The sequence below is a fragment of the Pecten maximus genome, chromosome 17 (genome assembly GCF_902652985.1).
Source record: "Pecten maximus chromosome 17, xPecMax1.1, whole genome shotgun sequence".
In the NCBI taxonomy this organism is placed as follows: domain Eukaryota; kingdom Metazoa; phylum Mollusca; class Bivalvia; order Pectinida; family Pectinidae; genus Pecten; species Pecten maximus.
In genome coordinates this window covers 635323-658108 of record NC_047031.1, presented here as the reverse complement: position 1 = coordinate 658108, position 22786 = coordinate 635323, and the positions used below count along the sequence as shown (strand labels likewise).

General features: G+C 40.3%; 1 protein-coding gene across 2 annotated transcripts in view; it reads right to left on the bottom strand.

Moving 5' to 3' along the window:
* The window catches only part of LOC117315909 (fasciclin-1-like), a 113859-nt gene that overhangs the window by 68045 nt on the left and 23028 nt on the right, over nucleotides 1–22786 (bottom strand). Inside the window, exon 1 of one of the 2 annotated variants that reach the window (XM_033870330.1) lies at nucleotides 10775–11886. The exons of the other annotated variant lie outside the window; for it this stretch is intronic. The gene's annotated coding sequence lies outside the window, so the exon portion shown is untranslated. Of the gene's footprint in view, nucleotides 1–10774; nucleotides 11887–22786 lie in introns of those variants that run through there. 2 annotated transcript variants of the gene reach the window in all.

Sequence of the window (22786 nt, the reverse complement as noted above, 5' to 3'; positions counted from 1 at the left end):
CTGATCACAGTCGTCACCTATCGCGGAATTGTCCTGATAACATTGTTGTTTTTTTTTTTTTTTTGTTTAACGTCCTATTAACAGCCAGGGTCATTTAAGGACGTGCCAGGTTTTGGAGATGGAGGAAAGCCGGAGTACCCGGAGAAAAACCACCGGCCTACGGTCAGTACCTGGCAACTGCCCCACGTACATGTAGGTTTCGAACTCGCAACCCAGAGGTGGAGGGCTAGTGTTAAAGTGTCAGGACACCCCACTCGGCCACCGCGGGCCCTTGTCCTGATAACAGTCGTCACCTTTTCCACCGTTCAGCTGAATCATGAAAGATATTTTGGTGGCGGTACGTATTCCGAACCAGTTGTATTGTTCATGAGAACATTACCGAAATCTGATATCTTGCTTCAGACATTTGACAGGATTTTACGAGGACAGAACAATATTTGAACTGACTAGATTATAGAATTATTATAGATCAGCTATTTACATCAAAATATTGATTGATTTCGCCGAGGATATGCAATCTGAGCGTCACACTTTTCCTTACACATAAATTCTAACCCTTACCCTGTATAACCGTAGGAAACGTGTTGCTTTAATGGGACGTCACGAGAAAAGTACAGATTTTATCCCACGTCACCTGTAACAAGTGTACACTCCAAAACCAAATCTCACATTTACCGGGGACATATTTACGACCCAGGGATATAGCTTTGATGGACGTGTTACCGAACCTGACACTGTATGTAGATATATTTCATGTTTAAATTTCTGTGGGATTTATAAAATATAAATCAATGAAAGTCGATATAAAGACGAGTGTGTAGCCATGCCACTAGCTATAGGGAGTCATCTATATAGTAGGAAAATGTGGAATTTAAAACACGAATAAATGTCTTACATTTTACACAAAAAGAGTCGTGTAATGAATCAGAATGGTTCTGGGGCTATGTAGTTTATTAAGATCACCAATATATTGCTGTAGATGATAACAATTTACTCTATATGGTTACTTTGTCGAATGATGTAGCAGGAAATGAGTCTTAGTCACACACATAACCAAACCTGAAAAAATAGCCAAACCTGAAAAAATAGCCAAGCTGTTATGCTCACAAGTGTCTATAGCACAGGGTATGAACACTTTTCGCATGTTTTGTTAAAATGTAAAAACAGATTAACAAATTACTTGTCAACAGCAAGTCTCACGGTCTGCCTTGAAACATACTAAACGTTTCACATATTACTACATTATACGTCCCGACAGTGTACGTACTGTGGTATAACCCCGACAGTGTACGTACTGTGGTATAACTCCTGGTAGTGTACGTACTGAGTTAAAAACTCTGGTTACTTCTTTGTTGTATAGGAAGCTGGAGTATAAGGTCTCGTTTTGAGATTCTAACAAACAACAACTTCTTTCACTTTACAGTGCAATTTTAAAGGCATTCATGGAATACTTCCTTTAATTTGATTGTTTTTTACTTCATGACCCATTTTGAAATGACATCCAGTAAAATATGGACTGGCTCTGAACCCCGATGAAGCTGACCATTTACAGCCACATACAACACACTTATATATACCACGTTGTCAAACCAGTGCCCTTCGAAAATCTGGAGACGGCTTTTCAGACACTCATATAATTGAACAATTCTACAAAGGAGACTTTACCGGAAATCGAATTCCGTATTCCATATCTATCAATTAGGACGATAATTCTATTTCCGTCTGGAGACCTGATGATTTATTGAAGACAAAGGAAATACCATACGGCCATACTGTGTCGTCATTAACAAAATAATATGACAGAACCGTTTGAAATATGCGTAAGAAATTACAAGGCAGACGTGTAAATAAACGTCATCTGTAAACTGTTAAGCGCCGTGGCGTCGCTCTCAGTCTTCACTAAAGTGATTGCATGTTGATTAGTGGATTATCTGTATGATTCGGCACGTAATATTCTGGCCGTCCGTCTGTATTAATCTCTTAATAGCCAAGTGAATCACGTTGTTCACGTAAGACTAGCATCGCCTACTACCAGGACAATATATACCACCTGTCTGTAGCTCCTAACTATAACTACCTCCTAACTATAAATACCTCCTCACTATAACTACCTCCTCACTATAACTACCTCCGAACGAGAACGACCGCCGAACGAGAACGACCGGCGAACGAGAACGACAGCCGCGCGAGAACGACCGCCGAACGAGAACGAACGCCGAACGAGAACGACCGCCGAACGAGAAAGACCGCCGAACGAGAACGACCGCCGAACGAGAACGACCGCCGAACGAGAACGACCGCGGAACGAGAACGAACGCCGAAAGAGAACGACCGCCGAACGAGAACGAACGCCGAACGAGAACGAACGCCGAACGAGAACGAACGCCGAACGAGAACGATCCGCCGAACGTAGAACGAACGCAGAACGAGAACGACCGCCGAAGGAGAACGAACGCCGAACGAACGCCGAACGAGAACGACCGCCGAACGAGAACGACCGCCTGAACGAGAACGAACGCCGAACGAGACAGAACGCCGAACGAGAACGACCGCCGAACGAGAAACGAACCACAGAACGAGAACGACCGCCGAACGAGAACGACCGCCGAACGAGAACGACCGCCGAACGAGACAGAACGCCGAACGAGAACGACCGCCGAACGAGAACGACCGCCGAACGAGAAGACCGCCGAACGAGAACGAACGCCGAACGAGAACGAACGCAGATCGAGAAACGACCGCAGAACGAGACAGCACGCCGAACGAAAGGACCGCCGAACGAGAACGACCGCGAACGAGAACGAACGCCGAACGAGAACGAACGCCGAACGAGAACGACCGCCGAACGAGAACGACCGCCGAACGAGAACGACCGCCGAACGAGAAATAACGCCGAACGAGAACGACCTGCCGACGAGAAAGACCGCCGAACGTAGAACGACCGCCGAACGAGAACGACCGCCGCCGAACGAGAACAACCGCGGAATATAACTAACTCCTAACTATACATAACTCCTCACTATAACTAACTCCTCACTATAACTACCTCCTAACTATAACTAACTCCTAACTATAACTACCTCCTAACTATAACTACCTCCTAACTATAAATAACTCCTAACTATAACTACCTCCTAACTATAACTACCTCCTAACTATAACTACCTCCTAACTATAAATACCTAACTATAACTACCTCCTAACTATAACTACCTCCTCACTATAACTAACTCCTAACTATAACTAACTCCTAACTATAAATACCTCCTAACTATAAATACCTCCTAACTATAACTACCTCCTAACTATAACTACCTCCTAACTATAACTACCTCCTAACTATAACTAACTCCTAACCATAACTAACTCCTATTTATACTTCCTGACAATAAAAACCTGTATATCACATGATCCTACTATAATTTTACGATTTACCGTTGTGCCAACTTTGTTTTACAGAATGCCACAACAATCAAAAGTGTCTAATTCTCCGTTACAAACATAACACACTAACTCATAACGTCTGTGTTCACTTAGAATCTCTGAAATTCGAGACAGCGTCAAAAACACGGACTGAAAAACATATTACAACTATCACTCCGTAGTATCGAATCTCTGATAAAGTCGGATAACCGAAAATCCGATGAGCGGAATTCGGATAACCGGAAGTCGTACAACCGGAAGTTGGATATCTGGATTTATATTTTGTGTTACCACAAACACAAAATTAACGGTTCCGGTAAGAAACTGTCATGAACAATTGGAACAATCTTCCATTATTAACATTTCGAATTTTTTTCCGAAAACTCGTTTATTTCCAGATATCTCCGAAAACTGTCGTTTATTTCCAGACATCTCCGAAAACTTTCGTTGATTTCCAGATATCTCCGAAAACTGTCGTTTATTTCCAGATATCTCCGAAAACTGTCGGTAACTACAGTTGAGTGTAGACTAAAGGTTTCACCCAAGTGCACTCTATTTCGTAACTGTTCAGACTTAATCGTACGTACATCAATCTGTATAGTACACACGGAAAATTATAGCTAAATCATAAATCTACATCAATCTGTGTAGTACACACGAAAAATCATTGCTAAATCATAAATCTACATCAATCTGTGTAGTACACACCAGGCAGGAGAGATGACGTACATCAGACGGTATAATATAGTTAACGTTAATGCATAATTAGACCTATATATATATATATATTTACTTCCATCAACAAACGTTTACTTATTTGCGTGATCAGACATGTTACCTAAAGCACGCGCTCATTCCGTGTATATGACACCTCCTCAGCTTGGTTAGGCAGGTAAGGCGAAATATTCATGATACCCGTTAGATCGTCGAAAAACATGTAATACATGTATTATACATAGTAAACTGATCTTCCAACTGGAGCAATCTATGTAAACGCTATACATCTGTTTAACGCTGTCGCGGTACAAACCAGAAATTGAAATGTCAGACCGAGAAACAGTCCACGTCTAATCGAATGCTAATCTAGCGTCTGTAAACGGCAGTTCAATGAATAAAACGAAATATGATGGAAACATAAGTGTATATGATGTGGCAGTGTCTGGCTTTGTGATACATCATTGAGGAACCTTGACCTTGGTCCTTCGTGTTTTATCATCAGAAGCCGTGCCATCAAGGTCGACTACCCCAGGACTGTATAATTCAATTTTTAACAAATACCCAAAATTAAATTGTCGCTTTATGTAGCTACTTCATCATGGAGATAGATACTTCATAATGACACCTTTAATGAATGATGTATTTCCGGTAGACGTACTTCAGTCTCACTCTACGTGTAACTCACATCCGACCAATGTGGAATCTGGTCTGTATGGTTTGGTTTATATTGTTTAACGTCCTTTAACAGCCAGGGTCATTTAAGGACTTGTCTGGTATAGGAGGTGGAGGAAAGTCGGAGTACCCTGAGAAAAAAACACCGGCCTACTGTCAGTACCTGACAACTGCCCCAGGTGGGTTTTGGACTCGCAACCCAGAGGGTGACGGTTCGTGATAAAGTGTCGGGCCACCTTAACCACTCGGCCACCGCGGCCACCTAATGTGATGTATATGTAAAATCGGAATACCTGGTGTCAGAGAACAGGGGTTTATTTCAGATACCTATATTTCTTCGATTCACAAATAACCGACCTCATCCGACAAAACCAAAACAAGTACATACAACTTCTGTATCACATAATTATATACTAATGACCAAAGTTCTGTGTCACAAATATACTCAGGACTTAAGTTCATTATCAAATATATACATAGGACCAAAGTTCGTTATCACATATATACTTAGGATCTAAGTTCTGTATCACTCACATATATACTAGGACCAAGTTCTGTATCACATATATACCTAGGACCATAGTTCATTATCACATATATACTTAGGACCAAAGTTCTGTATCACATATATACTCAGGACTTAAGTCCATTATCAAATATATACATAGGACCAAAGTTCTGTATCACATATATACTTAGGACCAAGTTCTGTATCACATATATACTTAGGATCTAAGTTCTGTATCACTCACATATATACTAGGACTGAAGTTCTGTATCACATATATACTTAGGACCAAAGTTCTGTATCACATATATACTTAAGAACCAACGTTCTGTATCACATATATACTTAGGACCAAAGTTCTGTATCACATATATACCTAGGACCAGAGTTCATTATTACATACATACCTAGGACCAGAGTTCATTATCACATACATACTCAGGACCAACGTTATCAAATATATATATAGGACCAAAGGTCATTATAACATATATACTTAGGACCAAAATTCTGTATCACATATATATTTAGGACCAACGTTTTGTATTTACATATTTGCTTAGGACCGAAGTTCTGTATCACATATATACTTAGGACCAAAGTTCATTATCACATATATACCTAGGACCAAAGTTCATTATCACATATATACTTAGGACCAAAGTTCATTATCACATATATACCTAGGACCAAAGTTCATTATCACATATATACCTAGGACCAAAGTTCATTATCACATATATACTTAGGACCAAAGTTCATTATCACATATATACTTAGGACCAAAGTTCATTATCACATATATACTTAGGACCAAAGTTCATTATCACATATATACTTAGGACCAAAGTTTATTATCACATATATACTTAGGACAAAAGTTCTGTAGATGTGATTACATCTAACATGTACTGTACAACGCGAGTATCACTATGGTAGGTGTTTGTACAGGATATATCTGTTAAAATGGTACAAAGGGAGCAGAGGGACGTTATTCTGATCAACTCGAAGGATTAGACCCCAGAGGATAATACGGAGATGATGGGCCGTGGCTCTGTAGGGTAAATCCTACACAGTTTTACCAGGACACACTCCGCCATGTTGGATTGGACACCAGACGGCAGTGCAGATCTGAGACAAGGGGCCGTAACTCTTTATGGATATTGTGACGTGTGATATCCGAATTAACAAACCAGATCCCCGACATGTGTCCACTGATGGACAGAGTACAAAACTTAATCTGAACCGAGTCGTCCCAGAACAACCAGAGGACCATATATTAAGGAGTCGGTCGTTTTCACATTTTCTCCAATTAGTGTTTTTTTTATACTGGCAGTCAATGTGAGAGACCGGAACTCTAAGTACGCATGACATTATACACACTAAGTTATACGATCATGGATGTTACGGCAGTGAAAAAACACATTAGACGGAACAGTATCCTACCAATCTTCTCTAACGCTGGAGGGAGATAAACTTGTACGATAACTCTGTACAGCGCGTGACGGACAGCGCGTGCCCACAGTGGTGTCATTATGTCACTGGAAGAGATTTGTAAGAACAGTATAACTTTCGTCAACGTCTCAGAGTTGTGGTTATTTACATACCGTCGTAGACAAATCAGTTTTCGTTTCGTTCCTTTGGGTTCCAACAACACATCTCAGCGTCAACAACAGTCATGTCACATTTGATACAGAATGTATTTCACATAGACAGGGTGTCGTGTCACGTGATTCCAGCACCATCAACAGACAAGACACGCGTGAAAGGAACGGAATACAAAACATAATTAAAACAGAAAACGAGACAAAACAGTAAGATAACAAACCTTGATTTTGGTTCAGTGAATATTGATGTTTGGTGATATTTGTTATACAATACGTTCGTGTAATATGGGGACTGGTAGATTGTACGGCGAGCGGATACCTTACAGTAACAGTGAAGGGTTCGTGAAATATTGATAAAACACGTAATAATCATAATCTGAAGTTGTATATACCGCTATGTCACAGCAGTATAGCCGTCTCAAAGCTGTTCACAACTCATCATCCGTGGCTATTGGAAATTTAGTAACCAGTCCATGATCGTTCCCAACTCCCTGATTAACAGCCGGAGCTGCCATTTTGCCGCTAACAGTTTCTACACGGCCATTCTTGTACTTCCCTGTCATCTACTCATTTACAACTGAGTTGTAAAGTATCATGTTCAATAATGTAACACAACGCCAGTATTTGAATTAGCGATTTTTTTATTTATTTTTTTTTTTTTTAGTGATTACTTTTTGTATTCGGTTAATTGTCTTTCGATCATTTCTTAAAACGTGCCTTTATTGGGAATATTTTTTTAACGTCTACGAAGTTTGATCGCATACAATATGTAGTCATTAAGAATTGTAGTACATTTGTTATTTTGTAGGTAAATTGAATTTGACCGAAAGGTAACCTGGTATAATTACAGAACCTATGTGAGATCTGTAAATGTACTGGTCATTATTAGTGATACTGGTCTGTCGTGTTTTATGGGACCCTTGACTCTGCTCACATCAATGACTGATTGAATACTTTACATACGGGCTTTACATCCATATATATACACAGGGATGTATTTCTGTCACAGACTCTGGATGCAGGTACTGACTTGCGTTATTTGTATGAATTCCCCGCCATTTTAACCTCAATCTACAAAGGAGATTTTTAACGAAATATACTCTCCAATGTTTTTTAAACGTTTAACACCGACGGAATTGACGTCTGATGAACTTTAGATCCAGTTTCTAGTTGATATTTACATTATAAGATGTCGGTTCGAACCCCCCGGGACCGTGGATACCAGAACCTGCCGATATTTCACTATCGACCTCACGCTAATCTCTTTTTCATGACTGGGTATAGGTACCATCAGTGTGTAACTAGAAACCCATTTACAAACATTAGTATGACAATCAACCGGCAATGGTAGATCTATACAGAGCGAGTTACATTTAAATTTATCTTCGACGCTAGGATTTTCACGTCGTATTGTAAGAGAATTGAGTTTTACCACGTGATTATGTATTTTGTCTGATCTAGGATTTACATTTAGACACTTTATTTTCATATCTGAAGCGCAAACGCCACAGAATTTCGTCAAAACCATCCGCACGTGCAATAGAAACACTTCAGAAAATGCTACAGAAATTAATTCTGACAAACCCGAACAGTTCTCGATTACTCTCACAGAGTTACGGACAAACCCGAACAGTTATCGGTTACTCTCATAGTGTTACGGATAAACCCGAACAGTTCTCGATTACTCTCACAAAGTGACGGACAAACCCGAACAGATCTCGATTACTCTCACAGTGTTACGGACAAACCCGAACAGTTCTCGATTACTCTCACAGTGTCACGGACAAACCCGAACAGTTCTCGATTACTCTTACAGTGTTACGGACAAACCCGAACAGTTCTCGGTTACTCTGACAGTGTTACGGACAAACCCGAACAGTTCTCGATTACTCTCACAGAGTGGCGGACAAACCCGAACAGATCTCGATTACTCTTACAGTGTTACGGACAAACCCGAACAGTTCTCGGCTACTCTCACAGTGTTACGGACAAACCCGAACAGTTCTCGATTACTCTCACAGAGTGACGGACAAACCCGAACAGTTCTCGATTACTCTTACAGTGTTACGGACAAACCCGAACAGTTCTCGGCTACTCTCACAGTGTTACGGACAAACCCGAACAGTTCTCGATTACTCTCACAGAGTTACGGACAAACCCGAACAGTTCTCGATTACTCTTACAGTGTGACGGACAAACCCGAACAGTTCTCGATTACTCTCACATAGTGACGGACAAACCCGAACAGTTCTCGATTACTCTCACAGTGTTACGGACAAACCCGAACAGTTCTCGATTACTCTCACAAAGTGACGGACAAACCCGAACAGATCTCGATTACTCTCACAGTGTTACGGACAAACCCGAACAGTTCTCGATTACTCTCACAGTGTCACGGACAAACCCGAACAGTTCTCGATTACTCTCACAGTGTCACGGACAAACCCGAACAGATCTCGATTACTCTTACAGTGTTACGGACAAACCCGAACAGTTCTCGATTACTCTCACAGTGTTACGGACAAACCCGACCAGTTATCGATTACTCTCACAGTGTTACGGACAAACCCGATCAGTTCTCGATTACTCTCACAGAGTTACGGACAAACCCGATCAGTTCTCGATTACTCTCACAGAGTGACGGACAAACCTGAACAGATCTCGATTACTCTTACAGTGTTACGGACAAACCCGAACAGTTATCGGTTACTCTTACAGTGTTACGGACAAACCCGACCAGTTCTCGATTACTCTCACAGAGTGACGGACAAACCTGAACAGATCTCGATTACTCTTACAGTGTGACGGACAAACCCGAACAGTTCTCGATTTCTCTGTTCCCGATTACTCTGTGGAGACACCAGCATATTTTTTTTAAATCCAATGTGTCATTTCAACTACAAAAACCATGAGGTGTTTTTTTATCATTATTATTATTTTGCGGGTATGTGACGGATATGTAAATAAACGAATAGACGACATTGCATGGTGCAGCAGTGACACAATACAAAACAATGTGAAACATTTATACACCCTATATCACCACAGACCATAACAACCTGATATTGTATGGGTCATTCTCACAACGCTGTCGGTACCCATCCTGTCGAAGGCACGTCAGAGGGCGCTAGATGTTGTTCATTTACAATAAAACATCTTAACTCCAGAACAGAATCGTTATTAAAGACATCTCGAACAGTTATAATAAACCATCTTAACTTCAGAATGGGTTCTTTGTTAAATAAACCTCCAACATTTATAGTAATACATCCTAACACCATAATGGAATTATTGTTAAATAAACCTCCAATATTTATAGTAATACATCCTAACATCATAATGGAATTGTTCATAAACACATCTCGAACAGTTATAATAAAACATCTTAACTTCAGAATGGGTTCTTTGTTAAATAAACCTCCAACATTTATAGTAATACATCCTAACACCATAATGGAATTATTGTTAAATAAACCTCCAACATTTATAGTAATACATCCTAACATCATAATGGAATTGTTCATAAACACATCTCGAACAGTTATAATAAAACATCTTAACTTCAGAATGGAATTATTGTTAAATAAACATCGAACATTTATGATAAAACATCTTAACAACCTAGAACATTTATGATAAAACATCATAACAACCTCGAACATTTATGATAAAACATCTTAACAACCTCGAACAGTTATGATAAAACATCTTAACAACCTCGAACATAAATAATAAAACATCTTAATTTCAGAATGGGATTGTTGCTTACACGAACATTGCAATAAAACATCTAAGGATTAACAATTGAAAATCTACACAGTGGGTTTGACGAAACAAGACGCCTTACCTCTCGTAACTGGTTATTCTCCTGTATAAGTTCCCAGACTGTGACGCCATCACTTTGCTCTAGTTTGGCAAACAATGAACACAATTAAAATCCACACGTGCGTAAAACTAGGCCACAAAACCATGTTGGTAGTTGTTATAACGAGTGCAGACTTTTCTATATAATACAACTTTTCCGTAACGTTATATAACCATTTGACTAGCATAGGGAGCGAGATCGCATCACTGCGGTCGCTGCTGTTGTTGATTCGAGTTTTAAATAAATGTCATGTGAAAATTTATAATTATTTAATGTACGTAAATAAGTCCTCGGTGTATATCGAGATTTTCCCCCGTTAAAATTAGCTCCGTCAATACTGGGTTTTAGTGACAGCACCACAGCATCCTAACTTAATGTTACCACGTGGACTCTCTTGGTTTGTTGTCACAGCGCAAACCTTCTGTGAATACTTGACGAACTCGGTGACATATCAGGACCACCTACCGACCAATCAACGGGGTCGACTGTTAAGCAGCACAAAGTTGTCAATAGGTTGTGCCTACACTGCTTTGGACTGCATATTATAAATAGGTTTTCCAAATTCCCATAAGTACATGTAGAGAGGGACGTCTTCAGAAGCGGACACGCACGAGATCTGATTCTAAAGAAACACAGGTCATATGATGTTATAGTAAACAGGTGGGATACACATACACATTGGTCGGCTTGGCTGATCGAATAAGACCTTCCAACTTATAGTATCTATAATTGGACTGTTTTAATTGGCTGTATGGTGTCCCGATAATTGTGTCTCATACAGGGTATATTACACGTCCAGTTCACTAATCCTCTCATCCAATCACGTGACTCGGTGCAATGGGCCACGTGCTGAAACAGATTGGTTCATCGCTGTCCGATTGTGTTATGTTCCAGAATCACCTGGCCATGAATTGTATCGATCACTTAGACATTCACGTAATATAAAATTCCATCCTCATCTCATATGGTGTCTTCTCTTAGATATGTGATATACAAACAGACGAAGATAATTATCATTTCAGCACTGGCGACCTTTTAGGGACGTTTTGGGGGGAAACATATGTTTATGTTAAAAGTACAGCCCTCACCAAACGTGAAGTAAAAATGTCTTCAGTTACAGCCGGAAACGTCATATCACAAACACTGTTCCTGTGTCAGATTCTCAATACGCTACCCGCTGTGAAGTCGTTAGTTCATACGGAAGAACAGCGGAGTTGTTGACCTTTCAGGCGGCGATTCACATGCAATGAATGTGACTGGGACTGAGAATTGTCAGGAAGATGAGCTCAATTCCAAAAGGTTAAAGATGATATCAGCACATCCGACCTTTATTATTGTACGCTGTTGATTTCCTAAAGAAGACAAAGCCTTTGTAAGGAGGTATATGATTTATATACTCAAGTTGTCCTCCACAAGACGATTGTAAGGAGGTATATGATCTATATACTCAAGTTGTCCTCCACAAGACGTTTGTAAGGAGGTATATGATCTATATACTCAAGTTGTCCTCCACAAGACGTTTGTAAGGAGGTATATTATTTATATACTCAAGTTGTCCTCCACAAGACGTTTGTAAGGACGTATATGCTTTATATACTCAAGTTGTCCTCCACAAGACGATTCCTTTCACGGTTCATCTTACAATTCCTCATATATAACGAAGTCGAGAGTCTGAGTAGGTTTTGTTGATACTTAACACAGATACCAAATCTCTGTATACTTATTGTACCGGAGTCAAGAGGCTCGGCAGGATTTCCCCGTGTAACAGTTCCAACAGAGATCCATTTGGCCAGGTTGCTATCACGTGACCCTCGTCACTAAGTACTCTGGAGACTGGATTTCCTCTGCAGACGAAAGTTCCGGTTCCCTAAATGACGAGAGAGGTGGACATGTCAGAATCAGAAACATGGCCGGTTCTACGGACGGCAGTAATGTATACATTACGCTGGTTGATGTTTTTTATTTTTTTTTTTGTATTTCTCCAAAATATCCTTAAGTATTCCCTTGTATTTGATTGTATATGGTAAACATTAAAATACAGATTTTTCCAGTGATAGGCGTTTAGTTTGTAAATAATGAAACCGGCGAAAAGTTCCGGATTCCATTTTATCGTGGTTGACAAACTGCATACATATCAATATCAACTAAAACGTACAGATTCAAATGTCTAACAATGACGTCATTAATTTAATAATTATACAACCGGAAACGTATTTTTACACCAACCAAATAAACTAGGGACTCCCTAAACAGATTTCTAGGTGTATTGATACATTTCATTATTTGATTAGGTAAAATCAGTCTATTTTAAAATGACCAAATATGGTAACATTGTATTAAACTAATTAATGTAGTATGAGATATCTTATAGTGACGTCACCAAAAAGTAAGTTGGTTATATGTATGTGTGGAACAGATGCAACTGTATATATCTGTTTACATGTATATCTGTTTACATGTATATCTGTTTACATGTATATCTGTTTACATGTTTATCTGTTTACATGTATATCTGTTTACATGTATATCTGTTTACATGTGTATCGCGATTCCTTGGAACTGTCCATACTTCTAATTCAACATTTATAGTTTTTTTATCAAAATCTTCAGATCACCTAGCCGTGTTACAGGCACGGATATAAAAAGAACCGATACTGTAAACCTGTAATCGGGGAGAGGGAGCAGAAACATATGGACCGAAATGAAATTAAGTCGATATTATTGTGTATCGGAATATACCGGGGAAAAATGTCTATGCCAAGGTCACGTGACATTTTATAGTTTTACAACATAACATGCTACTAGACTTTGCAGATATTATTGACTTATAAAGGAACACTGCCACAATAGATGTCAGAATGCAAGGTCTACTGTATTCAAACTTAATAACGTGACCTTGGGCGTGACAGTTGGATCTGACTTACGTCTGAGAGTTAAAGGAGCAGGTCCTGGTCTCGGAGTTAGGAAGCAGATTTGGTATATGTATCTAGATATCAATAAATCTATAGAGTAACAGTATAGTATTGATATTAAACATTAGATATAATATGGAGAATAGATAGGATGGAATGGCGTGAGGGTAAAGGATCTCGTGAAGCGGGTAATATGGCGGTAATCGTTTTTGTTTTTGATTATCTTGTATTCAATCTGACAAATGAAACAGAAAAAAAACTCCCAACCAGAATGCAACTTTTAGAAAAAGTATGACGACAGTTAAAACGATATCTTACGTCAGGGTTCCGTGGTTGAACCTGATGTCATACAACACTGACATTGTCGAATGTTTTATTGTCAACGTTTCCCCATTACCGGATACCATATAACGATTTAATGTTTTTCGAGTTTCGTTGGATGTTGAAGTTACAACACGTTTCACATCAAGTCCCACTAAAGTGTTACAGTGTCTACTCGTAATACGACAATTCCGATTCTGAAATCACCTTTACTTCATCCTTGATTTCTTGTTTTATAGCTCATTGAGCCAAATGTCATTTTTATATTAGCGGTGAAACGATCTCAATTCTGTTTTTTACGAAACAAACATTTTGGTATCCTTCTCTTGTTTGTTTAAATTGGGAGTTGTTTTCAATTCGCTGACCCACACTCCCAGATCCCAAACGAGAACTTTTAATCCTTAAACATCCTAATTCCCTGATGTCCAGTTCCTAATTCCCTGATGTCCAGTTCCTAATTCCCTGATGTCCAGTTCCTAATTTCCTAATTCCCTGATGTCCAGTTCCTAATTCCCTGATGTCCAGTTCCTAATTCCCTGATGTCCAGTTCCTAATTCCCTGATGTCCAGTTCCTAATTCCCTGATGTCCAGTTCCTAATTCCCTGATGTCCAGTTCCTAATTTCCTAATTCCCTGATGTCCAGTTCCTAATTTCCTAATTCCCTGATGTCCAGTTCCTAATTCCCTGATGTCCAGTTCCTAATTCCCTGATGTCCAGTTCCTAATTCCCTGATGTCCAGTTCCTAATTCCCTGATGTCCAGTTCCTAATTCCCTGATGTCCAGTTCCTAATTACCTGATGTCCAGTTCCTAATTCCCCGATGTCCAGTTCCTAATTTCCTAATTCCCTGATGTCCAGTTCCTAATTCCCTGATGTCCAGTTCCTAATTCCCCGATGTCCAGTTCCTAATTTCCTAATTCCCTGATGTCCAGTTCCTAATTTCCTAATTCCCTGATGTCCAGTTCCTAATTCCCTGATGTCCTGTTCCTAATTCCCTGATGTCCAGTTCCTAATTCCCTGATGTCCAGTTCCTAATTTCCTAATTCCCTGATGTCCAGTTCCTAATTCCCTGATGTCCTGTTCCTAATTCCCTGATGTCCAGTTCCTAATTTCCTGATGTCCAGTTCCTAATTCCCTGATGTCCAGTTCCTAATTCCCTGATGTCCAGTTCCTAATTCCCTGATGTCCAGTTCCTAATTCCCTGATGTCCAGTTCCTAATTCCCTGATGTCCAGTTTCTAATTCCCTGATGTCCAGTTCCTAATTCCCTGATGTCCAGTTCCTAATTCCCTGATGTCCAGTTTCTAATTCCCTGATGTCCAGTTCCTAATTCCCTGATGTCCAGTTCCTAATTTCCTAATTCCCTGATGTCCAGTTCCTAATTCCCTGATGTCCAGTTCCTAATTTCCTAATTCCCTGATGTCCAGTTCCTAATTCCCTGATGTCCAGTTCCTAATTTCCTAATTCCCTGATGTCCAGTTCCTAATTCCCTGATGTCCAGTTCCTAATTCCCTGATGTCCTGTTCCTAATTCCCTGATGTCCAGTTCCTAATTCCCTGATGTCCAGTTCCTAATTTCCTAATTCCCTGATGTCCAGTTCCTAATTCCCTGATGTCCAGTTCCTAATTCCCTGATGTCCAGTTCCTAATTCCCTGATGTCCAGTTCCTAATTTCCTAATTCCCTGATGTCCAGTTCCTAATTTCCCTGATGTCCAGTTCCTAATTTCCTAATTCCCTGATGTCCAGTTCCTAATTCCCTGATGTCCAGTTCCTAATTCCCTGATGTCAGTTCCTATTCCTACTTCCCTGATGTCCAGTTCCTAATTCCCTGATGTCCAGTTCCAATTCCCTGATGTCCGTCCTAATTCCTGATGTCCAGTTCCTATTCCCTGATGTCCAGTTCCTAATTCCTGATGTCCAGTTCCTAATTCCCTGATGTCCAGTTTCCTAATTCCCTGATGTCCAGTTCCTAATTCCCTGATGTCCAGTCCTACTCCTGATGTCCAGTTTCCTAATTCCTGATGTCCAGTTCCTAATTCCCTGATGTCCAGTTTCTAATTCCCTGATGTCCAGTTCCTAATTCCCTGATGTCCAGTTCCTAATTTCCTGATGTCCAGTTCCTAATTCCCTGATGTCCAGTTCCTAATTTCCTAATTCCCTGATGTCCAGTTCCTAATTTCCTGATGTCCAGTTCCTAATTCCCTGATGTCCAGTTCCTAATTTCCTAATTCCCTGATGTCCAGTTCCTAATTCCCTGATGTCCAGTTCCTAATTTCCTAATTCCCTGATGTCCAGTTCCTAATTCCCTGATGTCCTGTTCCTAATTCCCTGATGTCCAGTTCCTAATTCCCTGATGTCCAGTTCCTAATTCCCTGATGTCCAGTTCCTAATTCCCTGATGTCCAGTTCCTAATTCCCTGATGTCCAGTTCCTAATTTCCTAATTCCCTGATGTCCTGTTCCTAATTCCTTGATGTCCAGTTCCTAATTCCCTGATGTCCAGTTCCTAATTCCCTGATGTCCAGTTCCTAATTCCCTGATGTCCAGTTCCTAATTCCTTGATGTCCAGTTCCTAATTCCTTGATGTCCAGTTCCTAATTCCCTGATGTCCAGTTCCTAATTTCCTAATTCCCTGATGTCCAGTTCCTAATTCCCTGATGTCCAGTTCCTAATTCCCTGATGTCCAGTTCCTAATTCCCTGATGTCCAGTTCCTAATTCCTGATGTCCAGTTCCTAATTCCCTGATGTCCTGTTCCTAATTTCCTAATTCCCTGATGTCCAGTTCCTAATTTCCTAATTCCCTGATGTCCAGTTCCTAATTTCCTAATTCCCTGATGTCCAGTTTCTAATTCCCCGATGTCCAGTTTCTAATTCCCTGATGTCCAGTTCCTAATTCCCTGATGTCCAGTTCCTAATTCCCTGATGTCCAGTTCCTAATTTCCTAATTCCCTGATGTCCAGTTCCTAATTTCCTAATTCCCTGATGTCCAGTTCCTAATTTCCTAATTCCCTGATGTCCAGTTTCTAATTCCCTGATGTCCAGTTCCTAATTACCTGATGTCCAGTTCCTAATTCCCTGATGTCCAGTTTCTAATTCCCTGATGTCCAGTTCCTAATTCCCTGATGTCCAGTTCCTAATTTCCTGATGTCCAGTTCCTAATTCCCTGATGTCCAGTTCCTAATTCCCTGATGTCCAGTTCCTAATTCCCTGATGTCCAGTTCCTAATTTCCTAATTCCCTGATGTCCTGTTCCTAATTTCCTAATTCCCTGATGTCCAGTTCCTAATTTCCTAATTCCCTGATGTCCTGTTCCTAATTCCCTGATGTCCAGTTCCTAATTTCCTAATTCCCTGATGTCCAGTTCCTAATTTCCTAATTCCCTGATGTCCTGTTCCTAATTCCCTGATGTCCAGTTCCTAATTCCCTGATGTCCAGTTCCTAATTCCCTGATGTCCAGTTCCTAATTTCCTAATTCCCTGATGTCCAGTTCCTAATTCCCTGATGTCCAGTTCCTAATTACCTGATGTCCAGTTCCTAATTACCTGATGTCCAGTTCCTAATTCCCTGATGTCCAGTTCCTAATTTCCTAATTACCTGATGTCCAGTTCCTAATTCCCTGATGTCCAGTTCCTAATTTCCTAATTCCCTGATGTCCAGTTCCTAATTACCTGATGTCCAGTTCCTAATTCCCTGATGTCCAGTTCCTAATTTCCTAATTCCCTGATGTCCTGTTCCTAATTCCCTGATGTCCAGTTCCTAATTCCCTGATGTCCAGTTCCTAATTCCCTGATGTCCAGTTCCTAATTTCCTAATTCCCTGATGTCCAGTTCCTAATTCCCTGATGTCCAGTTCCTAATTACCTGATGTCCAGTTCCTAATTACCTGATGTCCAGTTCCTAATTCCCTGATGTCCAGTTCCTAATTTCCTAATTACCTGATGTCCAGTTCCTAATTCCCTGATGTCCAGTTCCTAATTTCCTAATTCCCTGATGTCCAGTTCCTAATTACCTGATGTCCAGTTCCTAATTCCCTGATGTCCTGTTCCTAATTCCCTGATGTCCAGTTCCTAATTTCCTAATTCCCTGATGTCCAGTTCCTAATTTCCTAATTCCCTGATGTCCAGTTCCTAATTTCCTAATTCCCTGATGTCCAGTTCCTAATTCCCTGATGTCCAGTTCCTAATTTCCTAATTCCCTGATGTCCAGTTTCTAATTCCCTGATGTCCAGTTCCTAATTCCCTGATGTCCAGTTCCTAATTCCCTGATGTCCAGTTCCTAATTCCATAATTAAAGTTGATTTATGGATATCCATAAATAAGTATTTATGGATATCCATAAATCGAATTATGGATATTAGAATTAATTATGGATATTAAGAATTATTTATGGATATCCATAAATAGTGACTTTTTTCCACTTTGGCTTGCCATAGTTCTGTTCCTATTTTTTTTCTAATTTCCTGACAGTTTTTCAAATCCACTTTCTAATCAGCAATGCTGCTTTTGAAACAGAGAGAGAGAGAGAGAGAGATCTTTATTAGCACTCAGGCACACTATTGTGTGCGACAAGAGGTCAACAAAAATTACAACATCATAATACAATATATAATATTCTATACAGAGTAGTGAAACATACATTGAGACAAAGTTTGTATTGTACACTGCATGAAACGTTCGTTCAATACAGGATGGTATATTTAACCATACAGTAGTACTTATTATATAACATTATGTTTTAAAACATATAATTTCAATATTTTTACAATACTGTATACACTATATAAATTTTAGAATTTGATGTTGGAAATTCACATATTATTTTTTAGATGTTTTTCTAGTAATTGGATGAACATAGATAGATTTGATAATACTCTAATATTGCATAATGATAATAATCCTTTCATTTTATGAATAGATGGGTTACATGTATAATAACTAGGTATATACTTTCTACGAATTTGATTTACATATATACTAGAACATAAAAATAAATAATGGTACTCGCATCCAAATGAAATAGAATTAAACCTTTGTAGAAAATAAAACTTGTGTCAGGTGTACAAATGAACAGATGCAGAAACTTACATTTTACCTAAGCGACGCTATAATGTAAAACGCAGGGTTGAAGGTCAGACAATAAGGAGCCCGCTAATATCAGCAAATGGTTTTACCGCCTTGATGTCTCCACCTATTGCTTTAGGTTTCGTCCGTCGGTGGTCAGCGGGCGTCGGTGGTCAGCGGGCGTCGGTCAGTTGTGGTCACAGACATTACTGTGTCGGTCATTTCGTGTTGATAATTCACGATATGTTTATAGAGTGCGCAAACTCGTGGTCATGTTTCCATGGATACCTAATCGGTTTGTTATGGAATACCGTCTCACGCGGGTATGACAGTTTGACCTTTGACCGGCTACAGTAATTACAGTCAACAGCGGACCCAGCACACAACGTCAGATTGTTCCTGGTTACATTGATGTAATGGATTCTTACGTAGTGATAAAGGGGAGGGCCGTTATATACACAGGTCAACATTGATGTCAGTCGTTAACCTCTAAACAAGTGATAAAGGGGAGGGCCGTTATATACACAGGTCAACATTGATGTCAGTCGTTAACCTCTAAACATTTTGTTCAGTTAAAGTAATCTAGTCAACTTTCCATTATATTCTCGCCAGACTGAACATACACCCCCCCCCCCCCCCCCCCCCCCCCAAAAAAAAAGCAAAACAAAACAAACAAAACATACCACAACTTTAATTTCGCTTGTCTGACCCACTTTCCCTATACCTACTTATATCGTCTGTCTGACCGTCCGTCCTTAATCTCGCAAATCTCGCCTATCTAACCTACTTTCCCTAAACTCTCAAATTTCGTCTGTCTGAACGGCCGTCCCTAAACTCACAAATCTCGTCTGTCTGACCGTCCGTCCCCAACCTCACAGATCTCGTCTGTCTGACCGCCCGTCCCTAAACTCACAAATCTCGTCTGTCTGCCCGTCCGTCCCTAAACTCACAAATCTCGCCTGTCTGATCGGCCGTCCCCTACACTCACAAATCTCGCCTGTCTGACCGTCCGTCCGTAAACTCATAAATCTCGTCTGTCTGACCGTCCGTCCCTTAATCTCACAAATCTCGCCTGTCTGACCATCCGTCCCCTACACTCACAAATCTCGCCTGTCTGACCGTCCGTCCGTAAACTCACAAATCTCGTCTGTCTGACCGTCCGTCCCTTAATCTCACAAATTTCGCCTGTCTGACCGTCCGTCCCTAAACTCACAAATCTCGCCTGTCTGACCGTCCGTCCCTTAATCTCACAAATCTCCCCAGTCTATATAATACAGTAGCATATCGTAGCCTAGACACACTGATCATTCAGTTAATCTATGATCGGGAAATAATTGCTATCGTTGTCAAGTCTTTGACGTGTCAACCTTGCAAAGATGTAAGCGTCTTAGAGATGTCAATCTGGGGTCTTTTGTGCGTTTGTTTATATTGGCATTTTAATTTCCGGCACGAGATGAAAAGATAAACACGCCCGTGGCTAGACCTTTTAGTAAAATATGACCGGAGTTAACTGGAGGATGCCGCGGAATACTAGCGATCACAACGTGGGAACACGGCCGACATTGTAGTCGTTTTATACTTGTTTGTGTTTTGATGATCAAACTTCAGTGATATATCATGTAAACATGTTGTCATGGTTACAAATGTAACTTAAATCCTAAACAATGTGTGGGGGTGGTTTGGGGTGTTCATGTATAGATTTACCGGTATGTAAATGATCTTAATATACATGTAAGTGTACATGGTTATAATGATCAACTTGTATTGAGAATCCCTACCATTTCTTTGTTTTCCGTGTATACTCACTGATATTTGCCGTGATCCTCAGCAGATCGCTAACACATCATCATCAGTTGTCATGGTGACAAATCCTGGTGATATTTCCACCAATCACAGACATTGTTACACGACTGCTATCGTAATATTACCATTAACTCCTTGCCGTGAAGGAAAACGTCCCATGATGCAACAGCGTAACGAGATCAGACGTCCTCAGTTATTTTTGTTTAGAAGCTTTGAGATGAGTGTGTCTCTGCTCACGGGTTTAACTAGTAATAGTCCTTCGGATATATCACCACATTTTCCACCTAGTGCTCTTAACGGCGTAGTATTAACCCGCGGACTTTACACAATAACATATATAATGTAGTACCAACCACTTCTCATGGACACCTCCGTACACCTCCTGGTCAACGTTATAATGTCTGATCATGTAGTGTTGTCATCACTATAGCAACACGATGAACATCGTACGTACATCACATTCGACCATGTCTCCGATACGATATGGCGATAACCTCTACACAACAAGAAATATCAGAACGCACGGTTCACGAATGTCTGCAACCTGGCTCAATTTTCATCCACGATTTTGAAGTTGCATATTTTCAATAGTTACCTGTAGGTGGTCCACGCGCTGCGTGTCACGTTCTCGTGTCTGACATAATACGAAATTCTGTTACAAATTAGACACGTCTCTCTGTAAACAAGCACTTTCGGTTATCTTGCGTGCTGGATTACACAAACCCGCTGTTGGGTGTTCCGGTCCATGAATAACAATATCGTTACTCGATGTCAATAAACCTGTGCGTAACGAATACTTGACGTTAAATAAGACGAAAAAATCAGTCTAAGATCCAGTTCTTATTAATCCTGGCAATACCGATAATTCGCAATAAGAATATAGGCTCCCCCTTGCCGGCTAAATCGAAGATTAATGCTGGCTCCTCCTTCTGGCTATACCAGGAAACAATACCAGCTAGGGCTCCCCCTGTTGGCTAAATCATAGAACAATGTTGGCTTTTACATCGATAGTCGGCCGATACTATTGTACTAACTTCACGGGTAGTAGCCTCTCGGGGCGATTGTTTACTCTCGCCTGCCACAAAAATACCCACGACACCTGTTGAACTGTATAATAGTTCTCGGTGACCTTGAACTCAAGGAAGCATCACTATTGAACAAAAGAAATTCGACCGGGTGTAGTTTGAGTACAGGATACCGGGTCTCTAAACATCAGGCTTGTATATGGCGTAAAGTTCACAACTCTCACCAACAACAATGCTACTTTGTTTTCCTCCTGGTCGTCCGAGGTACACGAGCCATGTCTCTCTCACGGGCACTGTCCCAATATATAGACTGGCATATAAATGGTCTCGATATCGACGTGGAGAATTTTCTCTTATGATTCCATAGCCGGACCCAATATTAATTAACACCTGTCGTCGTGAGAACGATACATCCGTAGATTAGTGAAGAGTTCGATATCACTTTCGAATCTGCCAGTATAGTCCGAAAATCCTGATTAATCCCCGGGTCATGAATTCCAGAGTGTCTCTGTACTATAGATCATGTTTAGACCGTACAACCTCACGTACTGCTATATCAGCTATATCTACAACAACTTTATCTTTCGACCATCTTCATTTCACGCTTGTACAGCTTTTAAAAAAGTTTATACTTTTCCTTCAACTGTCGACAGTTTCCTTGTTTGGATCACAACTATATTGGTCTATACAGTGTATGGTCAGTTCCGGAAGTCAATGTCCAAGCAAACTAATTGGAGCAAGTTGGAACTCTATCAGAACACGAGCGGGGTACGTATACTGATATGTATAAGGTATTCATTAAAACTCTCCGGCCTTCAAGTTTTATCATACAAATCGATGATAAATCTCGGCACTCTTTTCACCTGTACAAGGTAAATA